The sequence below is a fragment of the Mustela putorius genome, unplaced genomic scaffold (genome assembly GCF_011764305.1).
Source record: "Mustela putorius furo isolate JIRA1106 unplaced genomic scaffold, ASM1176430v1.1 tig00000508_pilon_pilon_pilon, whole genome shotgun sequence".
Lineage (NCBI taxonomy): Eukaryota > Metazoa > Chordata > Mammalia > Carnivora > Mustelidae > Mustela > Mustela putorius.
This window is the reverse complement of record NW_025421402.1, coordinates 17,511,156-17,536,241: the sequence shown is the minus strand read 5'-3', so window position 1 is coordinate 17,536,241 and position 25,086 is coordinate 17,511,156. Positions and strand designations below refer to the sequence as shown.

General features: G+C 42.2%; 1 long non-coding RNA gene across 3 annotated transcripts; it reads left to right on the top strand.

Moving 5' to 3' along the window:
* The first annotated feature begins 8,736 nt into the window (after positions 1 to 8,736).
* LOC101676984 lies at positions 8,737 to 24,645 on the top strand. Of its 3 annotated transcripts, none has more exons than XR_006607068.1 (3): positions 8,737 to 9,105; positions 11,878 to 12,466; positions 19,571 to 24,645. It is a non-coding gene; the product is annotated as an uncharacterized LOC101676984 (long non-coding RNA). The 3 variants fall into 3 exon arrangements; XR_001179167.2 differs by having other exon boundaries at positions 19,568 to 24,645; XR_001179168.2 differs by having other exon boundaries at positions 11,750 to 12,466.
* The last annotated feature ends 441 nt before the right edge of the window (positions 24,646 to 25,086 follow it).

Below are 25,086 nucleotides of genomic sequence, written 5' to 3'. Positions count from 1 at the left end.
CTGGTTTAAGTTGTCAGCAACTCCCATAGGTAATGTTTGTTAATAAGAAGGAAGGAAAGAGGAAAGGCGGGTGGGGGAAGCTTGAAGATACAGGGGACTTCTATTCAAGGAGTAGGATCATCACACTGGGATGGAGTTAGGGATGGGGACATGATTATGGACCCTAAAGAAAGTGATGGATATGTGTTCACTGGAAAGAACAGATGACATGTCAGGTCAGAGAGCAAAGGAGCAAGATGACAAGGGCAAAAATTAAAGAATCGCAAAGAGCTGGCTGCGAGATCAGCTTTGCCAGAGCGAAGAAACAGTCCAAAGCTCCAGGAGCTTCCAGCTCTTGAAAAACAGCAGATGCGGGGTGGCAGGGTGTAGACTGACTCGCTGCAGGTTCTGGTCTGCGGGCCGGTGCATGGAAAACTGAAAGAGACAGTGAGACCACATATAATTCCTTCCAGTCTCAGGAGTGTCGGCCGCCATTGTTTGGAGGAAGGGAAGTTCGCGCATGTCAGGAAGAGGAGATGGCTTGTTACATGCCGGGCTTCTAGAGGGTTCGTGGCCTATATCCTGATAGAGATCAGGGTCTGAGCAGCATCCTCTCTACACAACGGACTGCTCCCTTATCTGAGCTCCATCCACATGGCCACGCGGCCTGTCCTGCCAGATGGAGGACATTTTGCACATAATGCACTTGGCAGTAAAAGAAAATCTATTTTCAGCTGACTGTTCATTTTTCATGATGTGCGTTACAAAAGCCCTGGTGTAGCCCAATTCATTTATAAGTGGACTTAAAACACTTTAAAATACAATGAAGCCATTTGGCTACATGTCGACTCCCGGGAGTTGGGTTCCTGTACGGGAGAGTGCGATTTAGTCTCTCCGTACCTACCTTAAAAATGTATAAAACAGGCAGGATTTAGGTTGAAGTATAACAGACTTAGTGGGGTCCTAACCCGTGGAATGGAAAGACCACACAACAGAAGGATTGGAACTTATTAGTGGGGATGGATGAACCGCTCTGTGGTTTCGGCTGAAACGCCTGGGATTGCTTTTTCAAATGTTTTAAATTTGATAATATATATACATATATAGACACACACACATATATTAAAAAAGCAACCCTGTTTGCCAAAATCTTTTCCCCCGTCTCCATTCTTCAGCCCATATGGATTTTAAATGTTTGTAATCCATACATCTCTGATGTGTTCACACAAGGCCCTCTGAGGACTGGCTCATAAAAGATTGCCCTCTGAGGAAATTTCTGCACAAATCTTTTCTCTCAGAGTTGCCGCATTTTGCTCAAGCCCAGCCCCTACCCCTTTGCCCCACTTTTCTGTGAGAGGTATGTGGAGTAACCAAAAAAGCATGGACTTTGACTCCTTAATCCACTCCTAATTCTCTGCTTTAATCAGTGTGACTTCAGACAGAAATGTAACTTCTTTAGCTTTCTCCTTTTCTCACTCAGGAAGAGGAGCAGGGAGGAACAGGGGGCACCTGAAGGTTCTCTGACCCTGGGATTCTAAGTCGGGGATGCTGATGGCCACCACCCAGGAGGCCTCAGTGACTTCCAGGTTTGCTGCCTCGCTTTCTAACTCGCTCCTAACCCAGAACTTCCTTCTTCGAAATGTGGGAAATTACCAAAGGAACCAAAATAAGTAAGGAACCACAGGGTCTAGCTAAGGGCAGCACTTAGTTCGGGCAAATGGGTGTGGCAACAAAGAGAAAGAAGGCTGGCCAGTGGCCCTGAAAGGGACTGGAAATGTCCCCTCCAACCTGTCCCCTCCCATCTCAGGGTGCTTAAAGTGACAGCACCAAGGAAGTAATGCCAAAGGAAGAAGGTGGGACATAAAATCATCCTCACCCTGTCCTTTCCAAGAAAACCCTACACAGAGCAGGAGTCTAGAAACCCAGAACTGAGAACTGAGAACTCCCACTAGCGGACTAGCGGACTTCTAGTCAAGCGAGAGCAAGTGCAATACAGGGAGGTATGGAATCAGAGAGGCCTGGGTTCAAATCCAGTCACTTCTTTCCCTATGAGCTAAATAAAAGACTTAGAACTTTAACTAAAGATGCTTTACAAACCAGAAGATGAAAGATTCACATGGAGGCCAAGTGCAGTTGAAGAGACTGGTCTAGCCCCTCCCCTGGGGGAAGCAGTGGATGCCATCGGAACCTTCCCAAGCTATGGGGCTGGGACTGATCTCGGCATGCGTTCCTCCATGCTTCCTTGCAAGCCTAACACAACAGGGTTGCGCTGTGTATTTAGGGCAGACGTGAAGGCCAGAGAGCGGCATGCAGGAAAAGGAAATGCAAAAGGGAGAGCATGTAAAATGCAAAAGGGGGAGCATGTAACTGCCATTTCTCCACCGGGAAAGCAGTGGGCAAGGGCTGGAGGGATTAATGAGGGGCAGAGGCCTTGTTAGCACCAGTGGCCAAGCTTCCTTTCCTGCTGTCCTCTCCACATATCCCCCGGCCACCAGCTCCCACGGAAGGCTGGGACATCAGAAAAGGGGGAGGGGAGAACAATATAATGAAGGCCTCGAGCAGATTCCTTGTCCCTCCCGTGACCCACCCCCAGCTCGGCCAGGCCTGGAGCTGTGACAGTCGTTGAATCTGCCCTTCGTGGATTTAACTGACTATAAATGGGCAAGAAAGCACATGGAAGGGCCTAGAGAAACAGTTTTGAATCTGTGCCTGATCGTGGCTTCTCGGCCTTCCCCTCTGCAGCCTCAGGAAAGAAGGATGAGGCAAGGCAGTGGCCAGAAGGAAAGTTCTTGGGGGTCTCCCCTTGCCTCCCCACAACCCTGCGGAAGCCAAAGAAGTTCTGCTTTGATCAGTTTGCGTATTCCCCTAAATTGTAGTTGAAGAAAGGAAGCAGCCAGTAATGACGATAATGTTTCAGCTTGGGGACTCGTGGCAGCTGAGAGAGACGCAGGCTCCCCTGGCAGAGGGTAAGTGTGTGTGTGTGTGTGGGGGGGTGCTTACACCCTCCAAGGCCCCCCGACAGGGAGCGACTGCTTCTGGAAGGCCACAGCCAGCCTGCCGCAGCAGCGGGGGCAGGAGGCGAGACCCAGCCAAGCCCGAGAGGCAGCGGCATAGACAGCAAGGGTAGTGGAAAGATTTCTGTCTGTCTACCTAGGGCTGAGGGTGAGCCTCCCAGAGGGCAAGGAAAAGAACCCAGTTACTCACCACCCTCCGCTCCTGTGACTGATTTCTGCCTTCCTCTGTGATATTTAATTGATTATAAACTAACCAGGAATCCCAGAGGAGCCCCCAGCCTCTGCTGAGGTAGCCGGTCAGTCGGGGAGCTGTCAGAATCCGAGGATTTTGTGGCTGAAATGTATAGCGAATGACCCAGGTCTGGGCGGCTGTGTGACGCACGACAGCATACATTGGATGACTCATGGAAGTCCGGGATGGAAAAGACCTATGAGGTCATTTTTTCCGTCTGCCAGCATTGCAGGTTTATTCTCTGCCAAGGTGGGATTATATTCAAATATTTGGTCCAGTCTCATTTAAACTGATTCAAGGAATGGGGCTCCCACAAGCTCCCCTGGGATCTTAATTCCACAGGATCATTGATCTCAATCTTCGGAAAATGTTCCTGATGTTCACTTTAAATTCTCCTTTGCTCAATTGCATCCCATTAATCCTGCTTATTAGCCCTCAGGCCACCCTAAATAATATCCCTTGTTCTTTCCTGTTGACATTCCTCCAGTACTGGTAGGGAGGAGACGGGGGAATACAGAAATGTCTTCTTGGCTTGGCTTACAGTCCTCACTATAAAATGAAGAATAGGAATGTTCTGAATAATAGCTTAAGATATTGAGGAGACTGTGTGTATCAGAGGAGAAGGGGTTTTCCAGACTGCCCAAGAATTGTCGAGGCAATCAATGGCAGGTGTTCCTGAGCTAAACTTTACATTCTAAATATTCTGCATCAGAGAGTGGCAGGGATGAAATGTCACTTAATCCGCCACCCCACCATCTAGTATGGATAACGGGCTATGTCCTCCTAGTCTTTGGGGGAGATAATTCTATATAATCCTCTGATTATTTTTCCCCAGGGGGCAGGGATCACATCAAGCAGCCATAAACCACATTAGTTAAACATTACTCAGGGAGGAATGTCACTTTCGAGGGCACAAGGCACAGAAGCCCTGGGAGCCAGCAAAGGCAATCACCGCCAGATCCTGAAGCCCCAGGGTGGGGAGTCAGCTATGGGATCCTCAAAAGGCTTTTCAGGTGCTCAGGTGCTTACTAAAAATACAAATTATTGGGGTCCCTCTTAGACCAACTCTGATTCAGAATTGTGGCCAAAGCTTAGGACTCTATATTTGTATAAGCTTCATAACATTGGAAAAGCCCAGATCCTGGGGTAGCTCTAACCCACTACCATTCGGGAACACCTTGGACTAAAATGGGGAAACTGAGCTAGAGTTCAAAGAGAAGCGTTTGGCTGCCAGTGGCCTGAGTTTATTGGCCATCAGAGCACAGTGTGTGGGTGTGGAGGAAGGTGAACTCAGTAAAAGGTAAGTCTGAACCCTGGTCTATTCGAACGAGGGCTAAGCTAAAATTGCCAACCTTTTAACTTGTTCTCTGCACATTGTACAAATTAATTCTATAAGGGAAACCCAGCTGTGAAGAGAAGGAAGAAGGAGAAAAATACTCAATGTCAATTTGTAAACGTGCACACACCCGTGTAATTTCAAGGAGTCTCAGGCCTGAGTTTGAGCTTGAGGTAGGATAAAGGTAGTTTGTAGCACACCAGTGTTTCACCCCAGAACATGGACATGAATATTCACCTACTTATTTTAATATCAATAAAAACTGGAAACAAACCAAGTGTCCAAAAAGCCAGTGGATACCACAAATTACGGTGTATTCAGACATTGGAATTTTACCCCACATTGAAAAGAAATGAATCATTGATAGATGCACCATCAAAGATGAAGCTCAAAAACATTATACTGTGAAAAAGTCAGACACAAGTGTGTACGTACACTATGATTCCATTTACACAAAGTTATAGAAGAAGAAAACCTAATCTTAAATTAGACTCTAAATGGGACAGGTGGTTACCTGGGGGCAGCGACTGTCAGTATTAACTGAGAAGGGACAAGAGGAGACTTTTTGAAAGCAGACGCTTAACGCACTGAGCCACCCAGGCGTCCCTAGAGGAAACTTTCTGAAGAAATAAAATGGCTCCACATCCTGATTGGGTTGGTGGTTACACTAGGGTCTATGTGGCAACACCCATCACACATTAACGTGAGAAGGCTGCATTTCTGGGCTCCTGGGTGGCTCAATTGGTTAAGCCACTGCAGGTCATGGTCCCAGAGTCCCGGGATGCAGTCCCGCATAGGGCTCCCCACTCTGCAGGGAGGGTCTGCTTCTCCCTCTGACTGTCTCCCCTCTCATACTCTCTCCCACTCTCTCTCAAGTAAATAAATAAATAAATAAATAAAATCTAAAAAAAAAAAAACAAAGAAAGTTGCATTTTACTCAACATGAATTATTATACCCGAATAAAAATGATTTAAAAGAAAAAAAATTACAATACTTCAGTTTTTTCCTCCATTTGCCTTTCTCAAAAATGTGTCATTTTTTTAAAAAAATTCTCCCTTAGCCTGTTAATTACTAAGATCTTACTAAAAATTCAACAAATATTTACTCAGCATCTATGTTCCAAATTCTAGTCCAGACACTGGATCAGTTTCCCGAACAAAACATGCAAAACTTCCTACCTGATAAAGCTTACACTTAATTACCAAGGAAGAGAAGATTCCTGCAGATTATTCAGCCCTAGAAAACAGTATGTCTTTTCATTACAAGCTCGTGATCTCATTGTGTAGGTGTCTTCATGCGGGTCTACTTTGTGAGGCTTTGTGTTAAAGGTATAGATTTATCACAATAAGGTACTGATTATTAATGAGATTACTGAAGCCCGAAGGAGTTCAGTTTTCCCAGCAGGACTGAGCCGGACTGATTTAAATATTTTATTTATTTATTTGACAGACAGATCACAAGTAGGCAGAGAGCCAAGCAGAGAGAGAGGAGGAAGCAGGCTCCCTGCCGAGCAGAAGAGTCCGATGCGGGGCTCGATCCCAGGACCCTGGGATCATGACCTGAGCCGAAGGCAGAGGCCTTAACCCACTGAGCCACCCAGGCACCCCCTAAGCCGCGCTGATTTAAAATAGAAGTGATGGTGATCAGTCCCAGCACCTTTCTTTGTCATCCTGCACTACGCCCACAGCCTCCCCAGCAACTCACTCCAGGAGACAGCTGGGGCCCAGGGAGATGACTGTTCTATATTAAATTACCTTCTCTTCAAGAAGGACATAATGACCATTAAAAAGGGCTTTCTTATCCTTCTAATGACCTTCACGTCATTGTTTGGGACAGATCTGGTTTGCTAAGCCCAGTCAGAGCTTTGTTGTTCCCGATGCTGGAGGAAGCCTCTCAGGGCCGCTGACACCCTTGTGCCCAGTGCCAGAGTGCAGCTCCCACTTGTTTTGCAACTGAGTGGTTCGGCCCAGGCCCTCTGCCCACAGAGTCACCTCCCACTGCCCTGCGTCCTCCCTGGAGAACACCCCCATTTCTTAACACTCTGAGCAATGGCTGTCTTCCATGCCCCTTGTTGGAAACTCTTGGATCTCTTTTGTTCCTTGCTCAGGCCCTGGAAGACCTGGGGTGGGCTCTGTGTCAGGTCCAACCACCTTGGCATTTACCTCAGAAACGTTTCCTCCCAGAGCCATGTAGCTATGGGTGTCTCTCAGAGGTAGGCACCTTTATAGGCTGAACTGGGGCAAAACATCTTTAAAACAAAGAGTTCCTACCTCTCAGAGGCTTTGCAATACAAGGTTCTAGGAGTGAATGGGATAAAGATAAAGACCTGATGCTTCCTGGAAATAAAGTAAATAACCAAAAAGAAAAAAAAAAATCTCTCAAGAGGCATTGTTGGATTTTTGTCATCTTTTTCCTTCTTCCCTACCTTCCACTCATACACACAATAAGATATGGAACAAAGCGAATATCTGAAAGTTAACTCACCATCTTGAACAAAACAAAAAAAAAAGAAAAAAACATTTTTTAAATGCCCTTTGGTAATACAAGCTTGCCAGACTCAGTATTTATTTTTAGGCAGTACGATGTTCCAGGAATTACATACACTAGGTGCTTTCCCACACATCATCTCTTAACAATCCATTGAGGTAGGAATGACCTTCCTCACAATAAGGATGAGAAAACTGGGACTCCCAGAGATTAAAAGACTTGCCCAGAGTCGCCAAACTCAGTGAATGATACAATCAGGCCTGAGAGTCTGAGAGTATGACTCTCTTCAGAGTCGGACTCTTAGAGATAAAGCCCTCAGCCTTCTCTTTCATCATACTGCAAGAAAAGATGCTTATGATCTTTTAGGAGACAAACACATTTTATAATTAATTACATATTAGTTTTCAGCCTCTGCTAACACGATACCAAAACATAGTGCGTGTGTGTTTGTGGAAGAGGGAGCCCCAATTTCAGCAAATGAAGGCAGCAGGATCTTAAGGTAGCGGTCTTATTTATCACAGTTACCAAACCCTCGTGGGAGACCCCTCAACGTCCTTTCTGCCTCTGTTTCTTGGCTCAGCCCCACCCTCTGACAAGCAGTAGCTAGAAATCCTTCTTAAGCAGGCGTCTGTGCCCCAAAGGGCTAAAACCACACTCAAACTTCCTACGGTGGTCAGAGGGTGGAGGGTGGGGCTTCTCAGGCAGAGGACTCTTCCAAAGTGAGTCCCCGCCTCTGCTGTGCTGGTGCTTGGATTAACTTCACAGACCCAGGGGAAAATCAGCCCCAGTGTGCAGAAGCCCCCTCCCACCAGAAAAAGGTTCTCATCAACCTAGGGATGGTCTGGGGCTAGGGAGGTAGTGCTTGAAACCTATTGGTGATTTATCACGTTTTTATTTCTCTGGGAACACAATCTGCTAATAATATGTAAGTTATTGTTTTGTTTGGTTTTGTCTGTCAGACAGTTGAATTTCAATCATATTTTTAGGAACAATTTGTTTCAAGCACTTTATGGCTGTCTCTATAAAGAATGCTTGCTAGTAATTGATCCATCATAGGTGTGTTTCTGAAGACTTTTCTGGAAATCAGAGCTGGAGGAATCGGAATCATAGGAATTAAGCAGTAAAGGGGTATGCTATGAAGGGAATCGTCAGTTACTCTACTAGTAAAACAAAAATCCTTTTTGTCAAGGAAGTTATTAAAAAAATTTAAAAATTAGGAAAAAAAGTTAGAGCCTACCTCATTCATCTTCCTTGCAAATACACATTTCTTTCCTATCTTGGACCAACTTCAAGTAAGGGTATCACAGATAATGGGTTGGTACCAAAGAAAAAGCTATACTAACGTTCCTTTGGGGAGCCTTTGTTGGGTCCCATTGTGAAGAAGGAATGCCTTTGCCTTGGCTAACAACACAGAGATAGAAAACATGCCCAGCACCAGAGCTGAACATCCATTCACATGGGACAGGAGAAGGTACAAGTGTTGAACACATATACTAAGACTTGCCAACATTTTTCACTTACAAGTTTCTGAAAGGATGGGATTTCATCCTGGACTGGGTAAAGAGGAAAAGGCTAAGCCAAATTTTTTTCACTGATGTAAATATGTGGCTTCCAGGAATTCCAACAGGAGCCGCCCCTATGACTCCAAGGTCAAAATCCACAGCTCAGGGGATTTCTGTTCATGCAAAGCAAGCCGAGAGTGGGTGTTTTCTAGGGGACCAAGTTCACTTTCTGGAAATTGCTAATTTTTGGAAGTAAGAACACCCACAGACAATACTGGGGAGACTGAGACTCTCAAGGAGACAGGTCAAGCTTCCCAATTTCAATCTTCATCCAATTATATCATTTGAAGTGGTTACAAGAGATTTCACATTTTCTCCTCACCTCTTTCTGCTTAAACCCCCAACGATGCCAGGACGATCAAGAATTTCAGCCATGAATGAAGAGCATTCCAGCCACCCTCTTCTCTGGACTGTATCCTGAGAGACAGTTCCTGGTTCCATGCCCCAACTGCCTACTTACATATCCCGGCGGGATGTTGATTTCACCTGGTTAGGTAAGCAAATATGGTGCTTACTTACAGAGCCCATTGGGTTGGACATTATCATCTGCAAATGGCTTGCATTGAGAACCAAATCAGTCATCTGAAATCTGGAACATGCTTTCCTATAGGGCCTCTCCGTCTATGCCAGATCTGGCCTAATCTTGACAAATAAGGTAACTGTGTGCGTGCTATTTTGGCCTAGATGTTCCTATTCTCTGGAAAATTCCTAGAATTGGAGGCACCATTCCTGACTGACCCAAAGCAGGAAATTGTGACTGTAGGTGATGGAGTGAACTTACTGGCTGTCTGAATTGGGATTAACTCACAGTAATGCATGGTGGGCAAGTAGGGTCCAAATTCAATAGCTATAATCTATGAAATGAAAGAGCCATCAGGGAGGGGAAAGACAGGGGTCTAAGCATCTGAGCAGTGTTTGAACTTTTTCCTTTAACAAGGATCTGCTTTTCTAAAAACCCAACTCTCTCAGATTAGTTGGGTGGTTGTTCCTCGGGAGTTTTATTTCTCTACAGGGAGAATTTCCAACACACAGCGTTACTCCTTTTCATCCCTAATTGTGATGCCTCCTGCTAATTGAAAGCTAGGCCTTGTGGTTTCCAGAACACTAATTTGTGATGGTAAAAGCTTTACCCATCATAAATTATTTCATTGTTCAACAAGGATGTAAAATAATTAATTGGCTATTTGGCAGATAAGTTCAGCATTTGCAGGATCTGTTTTATAAGAAATTTTATTGATGAAAATGTGTCTAAAGCTTTAGCAATGCACTTGGCTTTAGCATTTGGCAGCAAGGAGACAAAATCTTAAAGCCAAAAACCTCCCTAGGGCATGAAGCAAAGTACAACTTTGCATCTATATTCCTGCTGTAGGTCATTGGGGGTCTCCTTTTACAGACAATTGGCAAAAGGTTTCAGTGGCTGTTTTATGATCCGTTTTGATTTTGTATATGAGCAAATCTCACATTTCGACCACGAGACAAACCCATGTTTTACCCCATTGCCCTTCAACGATTTTTCAAGAAGTTGCATTAACTTTTAAAATTGACAAGAATAAATAGAGACACCATAAATTTTTAAAGTTGAAGTCACAGGCATCACACGCTAACTTACTTATTGTTAGGCAGCTGAGAATGGGGGTGTTTGGTTTATGTTCTTTTCTAGACACAGAAATGTCTAGAATTCATCAGCAGCAAATGTACATGGGCGTTCTGACGCTACGATATTTAGGAAATTAAACTGGGTCTTGCATGACACTCATCCAACCAGTTCAGTCTAACCAGTGTCTTAAAGAAAATCCTAAAATTGATTGTTTAGTGATGAATGGACAAAAAGAACCAAACTGAAATTTCAGTAGATGCTAGATGAATGGCTTTTCCATTTGTAAGCCTGTCTATATCGTATACAAAACTGTCTCAGAGACACCATGGAAATGCTGGTTGACTGATGCAATGCTCCAATAAGCACTCCATTCTGTCTCAAACAGAACGTCAACAGAGGCAAAAGTGATACGGACAGTGCTTGCTCCTTGAATGGGAGCCATTTGCTGTACCAATATGTGTTTATAATAAATGCTTCCAGATTAAAATGTCTATTCTCACATTCAAATGTACTCTTCAAAATAGCCTAATTTGGAATAAAAAAAAATATTCTGGGAAAAAAGTAGCATATTCAAAAACTACAACTAAAGAGGTTACACATTTATGACAATAATTTCCATTGTATTATAACTAAGACCAGAAGAACAACCAAGAAAAATTGATTATCCAGCATAGTGTTGACATCTCTTCCTTGCTAACACAACAGAGTTCTGAACACATTTCCATATAATCTCTTCTTTTCAAGGATTCATGATTTGGCTTCACAGTTTTCTTAAGACCAAAGCAATTTATTTAAAAATTTTGAAAAATAGTGACTATTTTTAAAATCTCAAAAATGTAAAAAGCTATAAGGAAAGTACTGGAATTGGGCTGGGGTGGGCAGCTGAGGTCGTCCTCTGAGGTCGTCTCCTGCATTCCAAAAATGCAGGAGACCCGTCCTCTGGGTGAAAGGAGCCCAGTGCTGGCCTGGACCTGGCCTCCTCATAGCCCCCCTGGTGCTCAGGGGTCTGCTGAAGAACTGCTGGGGTTCTCAGGTATTACCCCAGGAGACAACTCTTCTCTCTTCCATCTCCTTGGTGCCAGCTCCTAGGGTATGGTGGGCATGGCTGTGAGCAGTCATGTTTCTTGATGGGAGTCCAAGCTGGGAATGATGACTCCAGCCTTAAGAAAAAGAAGCAGAAGGAAGGGGGGATGGGTAAAAAGGAAGAGAAAGAAAAGAAAAAAAAAAGAAAAAGAAAAAAGCCTTTAATGAGTTGTGTTAGTTGGGGTTCTCCAGAGCAACAGAATGAACAGGAGAGAAAAAGAGATGGAGAGAGACGGTACATGTACAGGTTATCTGTCTGGCATCCATCAATCATCTATTTATCTGTATATCCACTTATGGATAGATATTTATATTAAGTAAAAAAAAATTATTTTAAGGAATTGGCTCACATTATTATGTGGGCTGGCAAGTCTGAAATCTACAAGGACAGACAGAAAGCTTGAAATGCAGGCAAGATTTTATGTTGCAGTATTGAGGCAGATTTTTTTTCCCTTCAGGAAAACTGCTTTTGCTTCTACAGCCTTCATCTGATTGGATGAGGTCAACCCCATCAGAGAGTGTACTCTCTTCTGCTTAAGGTCAACTGATTGTAAGCGGTAATCATATCTACAAATTCCCTCCACAGCAACATCTAGACCGCTATTTGACCAAACATCTGGGCACCATAGCTTAGCCCACATACAATCGACCCATACAATCAACCACCACAGGAGTATTGTGTGGGTTTTATAAATGAAGCCCAGGAAGAGGAAAGAATGTTTATGGAGTACGGGAAACCTCCTGCCTTTCTCCCACAATTGAAGACTGACAAGATTCCAAGACGTTAGTCAACCCAGTAGGAACCTTACAGTCACCCTGGTTTGGGACATCAAAGGGAACAGATCTGAGTTATAAATAAGGTTTTGCTCCAGATAACACACAGCCAAGTACTGTGGGTTCAGGAAATCACTCTTCTTACTTTCATCAACCTCAAAGAAAGGTTCTCTCTCTGGAGTTGGTGACACCAAGAGAAATGTCTGAGGTGTATTCACTACTTCTGACCAAGGCTCCCCCTGCCGCATCAGAGGGACGGAAACAGCAGGGCTGTGGCTGTGCCCGGACCCACACACATTAATCATTTTAATGAAGTGGAGCCAGTCGTCTTTGTCAAATTGTTGGGTCAATCCACTTCAAAATATCAGAACAAGGTGTCGGATAGAGTTGATCATATTTTGGTGAGTAAACTGACTTCACTTGTTCATTTAGGGGAAAAAGTTGAAATGTGCTCAGTCTTAGTCACGGGATGCTTTGGGTGTTTTTCTTTCAAACTACACCTCATCGAAGACAAACTCTTTCCAAAAATGCAGGAGACATGTGGGCAAAGTGACACCAGTCCCTGAATAAATTGTTACACTGATCTTTCTGTGACTAAAATATATCAATTCAAATAATCTCTTCAGAGCGTTTAAGGTACAGGAAGTGAGTCATAGAGAGAACTCCCTCCAAGCTCTGGATTTGGACAAAAAAAAAAAAAAAAAAAAAAAAAAAAAAAGCAAAACAAAACAACAAAAAAAAACAAACCCTTCATTAATTAGTGAGAAGGTGAATTTGAGAAATCTGAGTTAATATTATTTTGAAAAGAAATACCATTTGTGACTTTCAAGTTCTTTCAAATATAATAACTTCAAAGTATTTTTCAATCTAGTTCTTTTGTGAATGTGTGTGTGTGTGTGTGTTTTAATTCGTGAGAATAAAATAAAGTCATGCACATGGAAGGGAAAGCTGCTATGGCAAAGCAATATATTATTATTTAATTACTTCATGTTTGGTTGATGTTTGCTGGTTGTCAAAAGAATGAATAAGAAATTGTCTACTAAAGCAAATATTAACATTTTAAATGGGTATTGTTATAGTATTCTCTTTCCTTTGTGCATGTTAGACTGTACTTCGTAATTTAAAATTAAATTAAAATTTGAAATATATTTTCCTCATGAGAAAGACCGTTCCATGTTCCAGAGCTCTGGGAACTTAAGCTCAATGGGCACTTGATAGAGTTTTTTTAATTTAATGAGGACAGAGCCCATCCTGGAAACATCTCCTATTAGCATGGGTTCTCCGAGAAACAGAACCAATAGGATGTGTGTATATGTTGAGAAAGGGACATATGGTAAGGAATCGGCTCACGTGGCTATGGAGGCTGATGAATCCCAAGTTTCCTCATTGCTAAATCAGAGACTCAAGGAAGTTCTGGTTTAAGTTTCAGTGCAAGTGCAAGAAAAAGCTGTTGTCTCAGCTCCAAAAGACTCAGGCAGAGAGAATGCGTTCTCTCTTACTCTGACTTCTGTTCTAGCTAGGATCCCCATGGACTGGGTGAGGTCCACCCACCTTAGGGAGGGTAATGTGCTTTCCTCAGTTTACCAGTTCAAATGTAGTCTACTCCAGAAACACCCACATAGACACATCCAGAATAATGTTTAATGAAACTTCTGAGCACCTTGTGGTCTAGTCATGTTGACACATAAAATTAATCTTCATGTCCCCCCTTACCAACACACACACACACACACACACACACACACACAACCTGGCTGAGAATCTACAAAGAAGGGAAGTTGGAGGCTGTGCTGGAGGCAAGTGGCCTTGGCCTAAGGGGATCCTTCCGAAGAGGAGAAGACATGGCGGGGAGTAGGGAGGAGGGTGAAGCAAATGTTCAGTGTACAGTTTATAGGCTCACTTGTACCCAGAGGCCCAGACCCAAGTAGCCTTATGATGACATGTTCCCATGAGTCCTGTGGAGCTGGCAAGGAAGGATTTCTGTACCCCATGAGCTAACCAAGCCTCAGAGGTGAGCACTTCTCTAAACACCCCAGACCTGACCAAGGCTGGGGAAATAGCACAAGGCAGTAGGATGGTGTGGCAGGCCGAAGGACCTGTAGTCAGTCCCTAAAAAGTCAGTCCATATGGAGAACCTAAACTGCACAAGCCACGGGGACTAATAGAGTTCAAAGAAGAGAGAAAATAAAGACTATTGTTAGACTTCCCAGCACTTTGGCAAGTGCCAGGCACCATAAAGGATTTGCTTCAATTTAGAAAAAAAAAAAAAAAAAGTGGATAGACATTTCAAAACCTTGAATATTAGGTTTTATTTCATACCCCTTACAGTTTTAAGGTGTTTGCAAATAGTTGCTTTCTTCCATAAGAATCTGGTTGCTAGGACAACCCTTTTCCCTCTTCTATTAACATACCTCTTTGAACTTTACCAGACTTTATTTGAACGTAGCTTCCCACTCATCGGCTTCCCACTCATTTTGTCTCCTCCAGATTCCAACACAAGATACAGAATTGCATTTGGTTGTCATGTTTCCGTAGTCTTCTCCAGGCTGCACGTCTCCTTTTGTCCTTGTCCTTTATGACACTGAAGACTTTTTAAAAAGTTGTTTAATAGAATGCCCCTCAATTTCTGTTTGATATTTTCTCATGGTCAGGTTGAAGTGAGGCATCTTTGACAAAGACACCACATAGGTGATGTTCTGTGCTCCCCAGTGTATGCTATCTGTGGGTATGCAATGTCTACATATCTTATGACTGGTTGTATCCAGCTTGATCATTTGGTTTAAATGGTATCTGCCAGGTTTCTCAACTATGAATTCACTATTTTTTCCTTTGTAATGAATAAATATCTTGGGGACAGTATTGTGATGCTATTCAAATATTCTGTTCCTCCTTAAACATTTGTCCATTGTTCTTAGGACCTACTGAGGGCTCTTTCCTGCAACAATTATTACTGTGATGTTTACCTAATGGTAACTTCTATTTCCATCACTCTTCCTATATGTACTGATCATAATTTTTCTGTAAGAATCTTCTGTAAGATATCTTCTCCCCCATGTATTTGCATATTCAATTAGTTGATATCAGTATGGAATTGTGGGCATTTATTTTATTTGGGGGACTATAATTCCATAGTATTTATTCTTTTGTTCAAATTGTTCCAGCTTTGGCCAACAGGATCTCCTTCAGACACAGATCCCCCGTGTCTTTTCAACATGATCTCATTTTTCTTTTCTCTTGGGCACGTCCTTGCATTCAGGCTTTATAGAATATTCCAGGCTTATCTTACATTTTTCTGTTCCAATCCTGGAACCAGCCACTTCTCCAAGGAGCCCAGGTTTCTATTGTTGAAGGATGATATTGAGTAGCATAGAGCCAGGCACAGACAATATTTTTTTAATAGAAAGTTACTCCTCAGCCCTTAAATATCATCTTGAGATATCAACTGCTGAGGCTAGTATGACACAGCATATATACTTAGAACATTCACTATTTTGTCAATGTCCTTTCTTCTCCTGTTGCATATTGTCCATTCATTCAATCAAAATTCTATGTCCCAGATACTGTGTTGGACCCTGGCTAATAAAACAGTGAAAGAGATAGATTCAGTCCCTGTCCTGTGAGGTTTACAGGCTACTAGACTTTCTAGAAGAAATTACAAAGCAATATGCTAAGTACAGAGGCTGAACCCCCATGAGGTGTATCAGATTCCTGCAGAGGGAACCCCTGAGACGTGGGGTGAGGTGAGCGCTCTGGGGTAAAGAAAAGCTTCTCAGAAGAAATCCTACCTAAACTGAAGTTTGGAAAGGGCTTAGTCTCAAAAAGAGGGCATTGGGGTAGGAAGCGAAGAAAGAGAAAACATTGAGGACGGGGTTAAAAGCCTGCACCAGACAGAACGTATCTCAGCCTGAAAAACGAAGGGATGTGGCCAATAGGAAGAGTACGGTACTGGCTCCAAGGAGTATCAAGGGATACAGCTAGAGGGCCAAGCAGAAGCCAAATCAAGATGGGCTTTGTTAAACAGATTTAAGAGTCTGCATTTATTCTAATAGCCACTGAAAGCCACAGAAACCTTTTTAGCTGGAAGTGGCATGATCAGATTTATACCATAGACACATCACTCAGGCTAACCTGTGAAGCATGATTCAAGGGGAACATGGCCAGCAACTGTTTTAGCAATTAGGTGACATGATGTAACTGGGAGAAGGGAGAGAAGTGAATGAGTTCTAGTGATATTTAGGAGGGAAAGTCAGCGGAACAAGATGATTTATTGAATAAGAGAGATGAGAAGGAAGCAGAATTCACGGGAGACTGAAGTCTAATTGTGTTGTTGAATGTCCCTCAATTTGCCTTTGTCTGGTTGTTTCCCCTTGGTTGGTTTCAGGTTATGCATGTTCGGCAGAAATATGACATAATGATCTGTGTCCTTCATCAAAAGGCATGTGATTTCAGTGGGTCCCACATTCAGGGATGTTAGCTTTGATCACCCAGGTATGGTGGCATTTGCCAAATTTCTCCAGTCTGAAGGTATCTTTTATAACCTTCTAGCAAATAACCTATAGGAAGATGCTCTGAGACTACCTATCTGATTACCCAACCAACTTACATTCAGTAGTTTAAGTATCCATTGAAAGATTCTTGCCCAAAACAATTATTTATATGAAACTTGCAAAATGGTAATTTTCTAATTCTCTCATTTCTTCTTCTTTTTTTAATTTTTTAATTAACATATAATGTATTATTAGCCCCAGGGGTACAGGTCTGTGAATCACCAGGTTTACACACTTCACAGCACTCACCACAGCACATGCCTTCCCCAATGTCCATAACCCCCAACTACCCTCTCCCTACCCCCCTACCCCTGGCAACCCTCAGTTTGTTTTGTGAGATTAGGAGTCTCTTATGGTTTGTCTCCCTCCCAATTCTATCTTGTTTCATTTATTTCTTGTTTAGTTACCTGGCAGTTAATAGAATATAAGCAAATGAACAAGAAAAGGAAATAAAATTTCTTCCTCACTTTCCTCATCTATAATTTTTGGTATCAACATGGAGACCAGATTATCTTATTCAATGTACTATATAGTTTATTACTATGGGAAGTTTTGATACTCAAATTTTTCCTGGTGGAAGCCCCTCTAAGCTGGCTTCAGTGATCTTTTCAGGTGCATCATACTCTGGTTTTCTCACACAAAAAGATATTTCCGACACAATGTTCACTTTCTTTGCTCCAAGCCAGGGACCAAATATTTTCCTACTACTTCCTGTCTCTCTTAAGGATGAAATAGTATTTAGAAATCCAGATCTGCGTATTAGGTGTGTTCAGTCATTTCTGAGGGTGAGATGTTCAGTTTCTTTGAAAAATTGTTATTTTTTTAATAATGTTACTCATTTATTTAAAAGATTTTATTTATTTATTTGACAGACAGAGATCACAAGTAGGCAGGGAGCCAGGCAGAGAGAGAGGAGGAAGCAGCCTCCCTGCTGAGCAGAGAGCCCCGATGTGGGGCTCGATCCCAGGACCCTGGGATCATGGCCTGAGCTGAAGACAGAGGCTTTAACCCACTGAGCCACCCAGGCACCCTGAAAAATTATTTTTGAGAATTTCTTGAGGTCTAGAGAAAAGATGCATACTACCAGGGAGAATTTGCATTGGTTTTTGTTAACAGTTTAGGGAGATTACTAATCAATACTACTTCAGATTAAATTCATGGTTTGAGTATTTTGAAAACCCACCCAACTAGTTGGAATCAGGGACTGTCCCTAGTCTCTGATTAGCAGTCTCATTTAGTACCACACCCAGTTATTAGGTCTCACTAATTGCTGGCTGATTACTCTGTTGTTTGAGTAAGGGCATTTTTTGATGCCAGTCTTTGGGTTTTCTTCTGGGCCCAAGAAGGCTCTCCTCTGCTATCTCCCTCTCTGGCTCTCTCTGATGAACTAACTGACCTATGGTTTTGCATGACTGCTCTTAATTAAGAGGAGCCGTTATTTTTAAGAGTGCTTTATTCTTGAACTTTCCAACACTGTTTTAAATAAAATCAATGCCTTTGGGGAAAACTTCAGAGCTCTCCTTGTTTTGCCTCTTCCGTTTGGTGAAATTTCTGAGCCGCTGTTCTGGGCACTGGGTCAGATGGTAGCCTCTAGTCTCCATGACTTTCTCCTCTATCTTGTTTCTTTGCAACTGCAAGTGAGTTTGGCTGAGGGGGTTTGAGGCTTCAATATTCTCCACGTGCTATATCTGAATTAGAGCCTCCACCCTGTACGAGGGGCTGGGTGGAGAAAGATAGTCTCCCCGCTAAATTCACGGTATACCTAACCATGAATTTCAAACCTTCAACTCAGGGTTGAAGAAAATGAGAAAAGCTAGTAACCTGCTCTTCCGGGGAAGGTACCAAGCTTCTTGGTCATTTGGGAGCTGAGAGAGAGCCCTGTATTTTTGGCCCATCTGCCCAGAGTAAAGCTTCCATCAAGCTGAGCTGGGAAAGGAGGAGAGAAAGAGAGAGAAAGGGCAGGTCAGGGCTCAAATGCCGCAGACTCTTGCTGTTCTTACTGAGATTAGATTTTCTTGAATAAATATTTCTTCATTTGCTGTATGTTTTTAGGACAATTGCCAGAGACTTGAAATGGTTGGGGTTTTTTATATGTATCATTTTCACCAGTTACGCTTGGTTCAGTGGAGAGTGGGTCCACAGGGCTCCCCATGATGCTGTCCCAGAATTGGAACTCCCATTTCTCTTTCACTCCTATATTGTTTGTTTGACATGGAAAAGCCATAAGTTTTTATAGAGTCAGATCTATTCGTATTTCCTTCCATTATTTGTTTTACTTCTTTCAGGCTTGGAAATTCATCTACGTCTGGAAACTTGGCATAATAGTCACCTATTTTTATGTTTTCCTAAGTCAACACCTAATTTTTAGTACATCCAGAACTTATCTTAATATAAGATGCATGACTGATATCAAAATTAACTTTTCTCCAAAGAGAAAATATCCTAACATCATTTGTTGAGTGATCTCTTAGTCTTTCCATTTTTCCATGACCTTTTACCATTTATTGAGTTATTACCTACAATGTTGGTCCATGTATGTTTTTATATATACCACATTGCATGAATAATTTTATTTTTATAACATATTTTTAAATCCCCTTTTAAACATATTTTAAAATCCCCTTCATTACTCCGAATGCTCAAAATTATCTTAGCTGTTTTCATGAATGTATTCTGCCAGGTGAACTTAAGAATTACTTTGCTAACTCATAATATTCTAATACAATTTTCATCAGAATGAATAATCTGTAAATCAATTTGGAAAAACTCACACTTTTTGCGTTATTTGGTTGTTCCATATGAGAGAAAGAAACTGAAGGACTCCATGAAAATCTGCTTTTTGCTCCCTTTCCTGCTTCTGTTCTTACTAGCACCTACACCCCCACCCTACCATGCCTTAATGTATGTCCTCCTCATAAAGGACAAGGAGTTAATGATTTGTTTGGAATCTTCCAGCAGAACAGATAACATCTAAGGAATGACCCGGCAAAGCCATCGTGTGCATATTCCAGACCACTGGTGCTAGACATCTTGACGCCAAGACCCCCTGACTGCAGGGAATAAGTGACTTATGATGGACAGCTGGACCTTGTCCTTATTCTGACCAGCTCCTGGATGCCTGAGAGGACACATGCAACAGGCCATACTGATCAATAAAAACCGCAGGCCCCAAGCAAAGACAAGACTCCCTCCTTTCCTTTCTGAGTCTCCCAGACGCTCTGTCTGTACCTACAGTGTCTCTATACCTTCAGTAAGTGCTGCTTTTGGCTCCTGCTGGCTTGCATTTGACTTCTATCCTGCCCACAGCCAAGGATCCTCTTGGCTGGTTCTGTGAGACCCTCCTTTGGGTCCTCAGACCTAAGCTTCCGGCATCCCAGAGAAGAATGTAATGCGTCTTTTCATTCATTTCAATCATCCTTAAAAGCTCACAGAAAATTTGAAGCTTTCTTCCTCCAAGTCCAGTATATTTATCGTTAAGGTTATTCTTAATGTTTTTTTCTTAATTGCTTTGTTTTGTTTTGTTTTTGATTGCTCACATGAATCAGAGTTTTTCAATACGTCACATAATGATGTCTGTGATACAGGAAAATACCAGTATTTCTGAGTGTATGCCATCTGTCCATCTTATGAACTCATCATGAACTTAACAGCTTTTCCATTTAGTTCTCTGAGGATGTGGAGCAGTGAAGTCAAGTTACCTACAAATAAGGATGGTCTTCTACCTCCCCACTGCCATCATTTTCAAGGACAAGATACACAGTTCCCTGTCATCTCATTTACAATGTTAAGTGCAGAACTGAGGTACTTGCAGGTAAAGGATGTCCAAAATCCATTTCTTTAAAATAGCCAAGAAATGTTGAGTGGTTTTATTGTCATGGGGCCCCCAGCAAGACCCCTTTCAAGTGCAGATACAGACCCCAGAATGTCACAGAGCAAGGCCTTCAGGCATGGTTCCCTTCATGCAAATGAAGAAGGCAGATGGAAATCATTGTGATGAAAATCTAATTTTTCAAGAGCTTTAGTGTGCATTATCCACATGGTCCAAGCATTTGCAACAAAAATTTAAGGTCAAACTGGCCTCTTTTAAGAGCCCTCTCTTGCTGCCAAAAACTGCATGCTTGTGCTTAGGGTATAGAACTCAATTTAATATCACTCAGAGTCAAATGTAATTAGAAAGACAGACTAACTGGAAACAAAGTAGCAACTGTATTCCAGGATCAAGTACACCTATTTTAAATATCTTGTACTATAGAGTAAAAGGCCTAATTCCAGGGTCAGTATAACACTATGACAATGCTCGTACCCCTCTAGTCCGGGAAACCAGAGTCAGAATCCCAACTCTGCCTTTCTCTAGCTGTTTGACCTTGTGCAATATAGTCATGTTAGTTGAGGTGGGACTTGATTCTAGCCCAAAATACCTGTGGCATGAAATTAAACATCACTATTTCTCTCTCCCCTAAAAGTCTGGACTTAGCTATTAAGGGAATGGGACAGAGGCTCAGCCTCACAGTGACCTCAGAGACTGTGCTGCCATTCCCAAGGGGGGGGCCTTCTCTTTACGACTCAAAATGGCACCTAGGGTCTCACATCATATGCGTATTTCTGGTAGTAAGATAGGGACAATGAAGGACTCCATAAAACCCTATTTTTTGCTCCTTTTCCTGATTCTCTTTTTACCATGACCCACATCCTCACCTTATACGTATAAAGTTATACGTTATAATGCAAATGGTGTGTCTTCCTTGTAAGGGATGAGGAGTTAGTGATTTCTTCAGAATAGATAATATCTAAGGAAGGGCCGAGTGAGAATCACGAGAGGAAGCCATCAGATGAGTATTCCCAACCACCAGCACTAGACATCTCAACACCAAGACCCCCTGGTTCCAAGGAATAATATCTCAGCCTTCATCTTTGTTCTAACTAGTCCCTAGATGTCTGAGAGAACTATACGATCTTCAGTGAAACTCCCCCACACACTGGAAAAACACGAGACTGTCTCTCCTTTCCTTTCTGAATCTCCCAGACATGCTGTCTGTACTTTTTCTATACCTTCAGTAAACTGTTCTCACCTCTTGCTGGTTTCTGATGATTTCCATCCCACGCCTCACCAGGGACCCTGTTGGCTGGTCCTGCAGGAACTCTTCCGGGTCCTCAGACCTGGCCTGCCCATATCAGCAGGATAGGCAAAACAAACAATGAAAAACCAAACAAAAGACAATACCACCACCAAACAAACCCAAAAAGGACACAGGGTGAACATGACTGTCTTTTAAGGAAAGTTCCCTGGTACAGCCACACAAAGCTTTTCATTTATATTACATGGATCAGAACATGGGTCCAAGACAATAATTTATGGCAAGGGAAGTTAGGAAGAGTGTGCTAGGTGTCTGACTAAAACCGAAAGCTTCCATTAGGGAATTTAAAAATTGTGGATATTGGTAGACATTTATTTGTGTTTGTTCTTGTATTTTACTTTTATTTGTCCTCATTTCTGTATTTATAAAATGAGCAGAATGATGATAATCTCACAGTATTATTGTAAGGATGAATTTAACTGAGGTCATATTTGTAAGATGCTTAACTCATATCCTACATAGGGAGCATTCAATAAATTTTGGCGATCATTGTCAACAAATGATTATGTTGGCAATATACATTTTATTGGTTTCTACTACAAATACAATGTTTTTATAATAGGTACAAATTATCTGAGGAATCACTGTAAAGTTCAAAACTGTACAGCCATGAGTCTTGAACTGTGTTTCCTACAGTTGTGTTGAGTGAGCCTGCTAAGATCTAGGAAAGTAGGGCCATTTGCCGTGGTCACACAGATTTGCAGCTTGGATCTAGAACCCCGAGCCTCCTAATTCATATTCCAAACCACTCCAAGCCACTCGCCATGTGGGCCCCAGTTAGAATGAGAGTCTCAACTTCTGATCCAATACCAACTACCCACTGCATGGACCCCTTGACAGGACTCTTGGAATAGCTAGATACACATCATTCCTGGGGATGCTTAGGTTCTGCTGATGTGAGGAGGAAGGCTCTGAGGTAATGGGTCCTGTGTGCAGATGACTGAGGATTTGTTTGCGAACCTTCTACCAGGTAGAAATTCCATCCTCAGTTTTACCCTCTCAGTGTTTGAACCCATCTAGATCTCTCTTCCTCTCTCTCATGAAACCACATTTGAGATTCACCTTTTTCTAGATCGCATTGTCAAATGTGACAATGGTAATAGTAGTAGTAACAGCTACCATAACAACCAAATGCTATTTCATTCCAGATATCCAGTCAGGTACTCCTTATGCATTACTGCCTTCATCTGATCATCAGAAGCTCTCTATGAGATAGATCTTGTCATGACGTCCATTTAACAGATATGCATGGTGAGGCACAATGAGAGTAGATGAGTTGTCTAACGTCACACAGTGGGTCAGTGGCAGAATGCAGATTTGAACCTGGTAAATTCTAAATGTCCTTCTTCATTACATTACATTAACTTTCATATATTATTTACTTTTCTTTCCTCCATTGTTTTCACCTACTAAACATACCTTTATGGTCTCATAATAATTTTCACTTGCTCATATTTTGCTCTAGCTTTAAATGCATATCTTATTCCTAATACTGATGATCTCATCATGATTTTTGCTCCCAGGGAAAGGACTGAAGTATAGGAATACCTAGTATGGTATGTTGTTTGCACATAGCAAATATTCAAAATATTTGGTTGAATGACTAAGAAAGATGTGAAACACAGAATTTCCCCCTTCAAATTTTCTGCCTAAGGAGAAATAGAATAGAAATTCGCCTCGATCATATGAAAACATTTGGGGAATTTTCTTTGGTTGACCTGCACTGCTTAGATTTCAGTGGCCCCAGAACTAATCCTCACATTTAACAGCTAATGCTTTGATTGTTTCTCTTCCTCATACAGATACCATCGAGTGATGAAACTTGTCTTAACTTCCTTATACAGAAACTTCAAATGATGAAGTTATCTATCTAACTTCTCTGTTAATGTTACACCTCTGTAGCTCACACTGAGGAATTTGTTGGAACATTTCATTTTTTTTCCCATAATCATGCACATATGCCTCTCAGGGAGACATTCTATGTATAAAACTTATTTCTAAAAGACAAACTTAACATTTTATGGATACCTAGTCAAATAGTGGCTTTAAGATGTTAAGGATAAAGTGATTATAGAAATGTGTATTTTATTTTATTTTATTTCATTTAATTTTTTTTTATAAGACTAGGAAGAAGTTTCACAGATGTGTATTTTGCCAGAATGTTGCCCCCGATTATGCATGGATTCAGGGTCAAAAATCCAGCTCCATGATTCCCTTCAGCTCAGGCCCAGAGGAAATAATCCAAAGTGATGTCAGTTGGCTGTGAGCCAACCCATGACCAAAGCCCAAGCACACTCAGAGGGGACCCAGAGTTAGGTCCATGTGAGTCTCCTGTGGTCCCTTCACTGTGACCCTGTCATGCCCTGTGAGCAGCGGTCAGCCTCTTGGGTCTGTCCTCGGTGTTACGTGTCTCCTCTTTCATAGAGTACTGCCAATAGGAACGTTCTTACTTCACCATCTGGGACTGCTGTCCACAAATGCTTCTGTATATATAGTAAATGATCACAAGCAAAGGAATGGGTTTCAGTCCCATAAGCAGCAGAGCAGTGCTGACAAAACTTAAAGCTGCGTTTCACAGGGCTAACGCAAAAGAGTATTTTTATCTGCTGCCTCCTTGTAGCCTTACAGGTGCCAAGCGCTGGACATCTGAAAACTTGCAGACTCCATAGCATAGAAGGGAACCCAACTGTTGTAGAAGCACGTGACACAGCAAGCCTTGAACACAGTTTTCCAAATCACTAAACTCCAGAGAAACTTCTGTGAGCCTCAGAGCAAAAAGCCTAGGATGTACAAGCATTATTAATGAGCTCTGTTCTCAGTAACACATCTTTCAATTAAAAAATTATACATGAACTAGAGCGTGTCATGCTTAGCGAAATAAGTCAAGCAGAGAAAGACAACTATCATATGATCTCCCTGATATGAGGAAGTGGTGATGCAACATGGGGGCTTAAGTGGGTAGGAGAAGAATCAATGAAACAAGATGGGATTGGGAGGGAGACAAACCATAAGTGACTCTTAATCTCACAAAACAAACTGAGGGTTGCTGGGAGGAGGGGGTTTGGGAGAAGGGGGTGGGATTATGGACATTGGGGAGGGTATGTGCTTTGGTGAGTGCTGTGAAGTGTGTAAACCTGGTGATTCACAGACCTGTACCCCTGGGGATAAAAATATATGTTTATAAAAAATAAAAAATTTAAAAAAAAATTATACATCTTACCTTTAAAAAAATCAGATAGAGTATGTAAACTTTTCAAAATTCTTTCAATGTCAGAAAGCACACAATGAATGAAAGTACTAGATAAATAAATGTTTGACAATGATGATTTTCTAGCTACT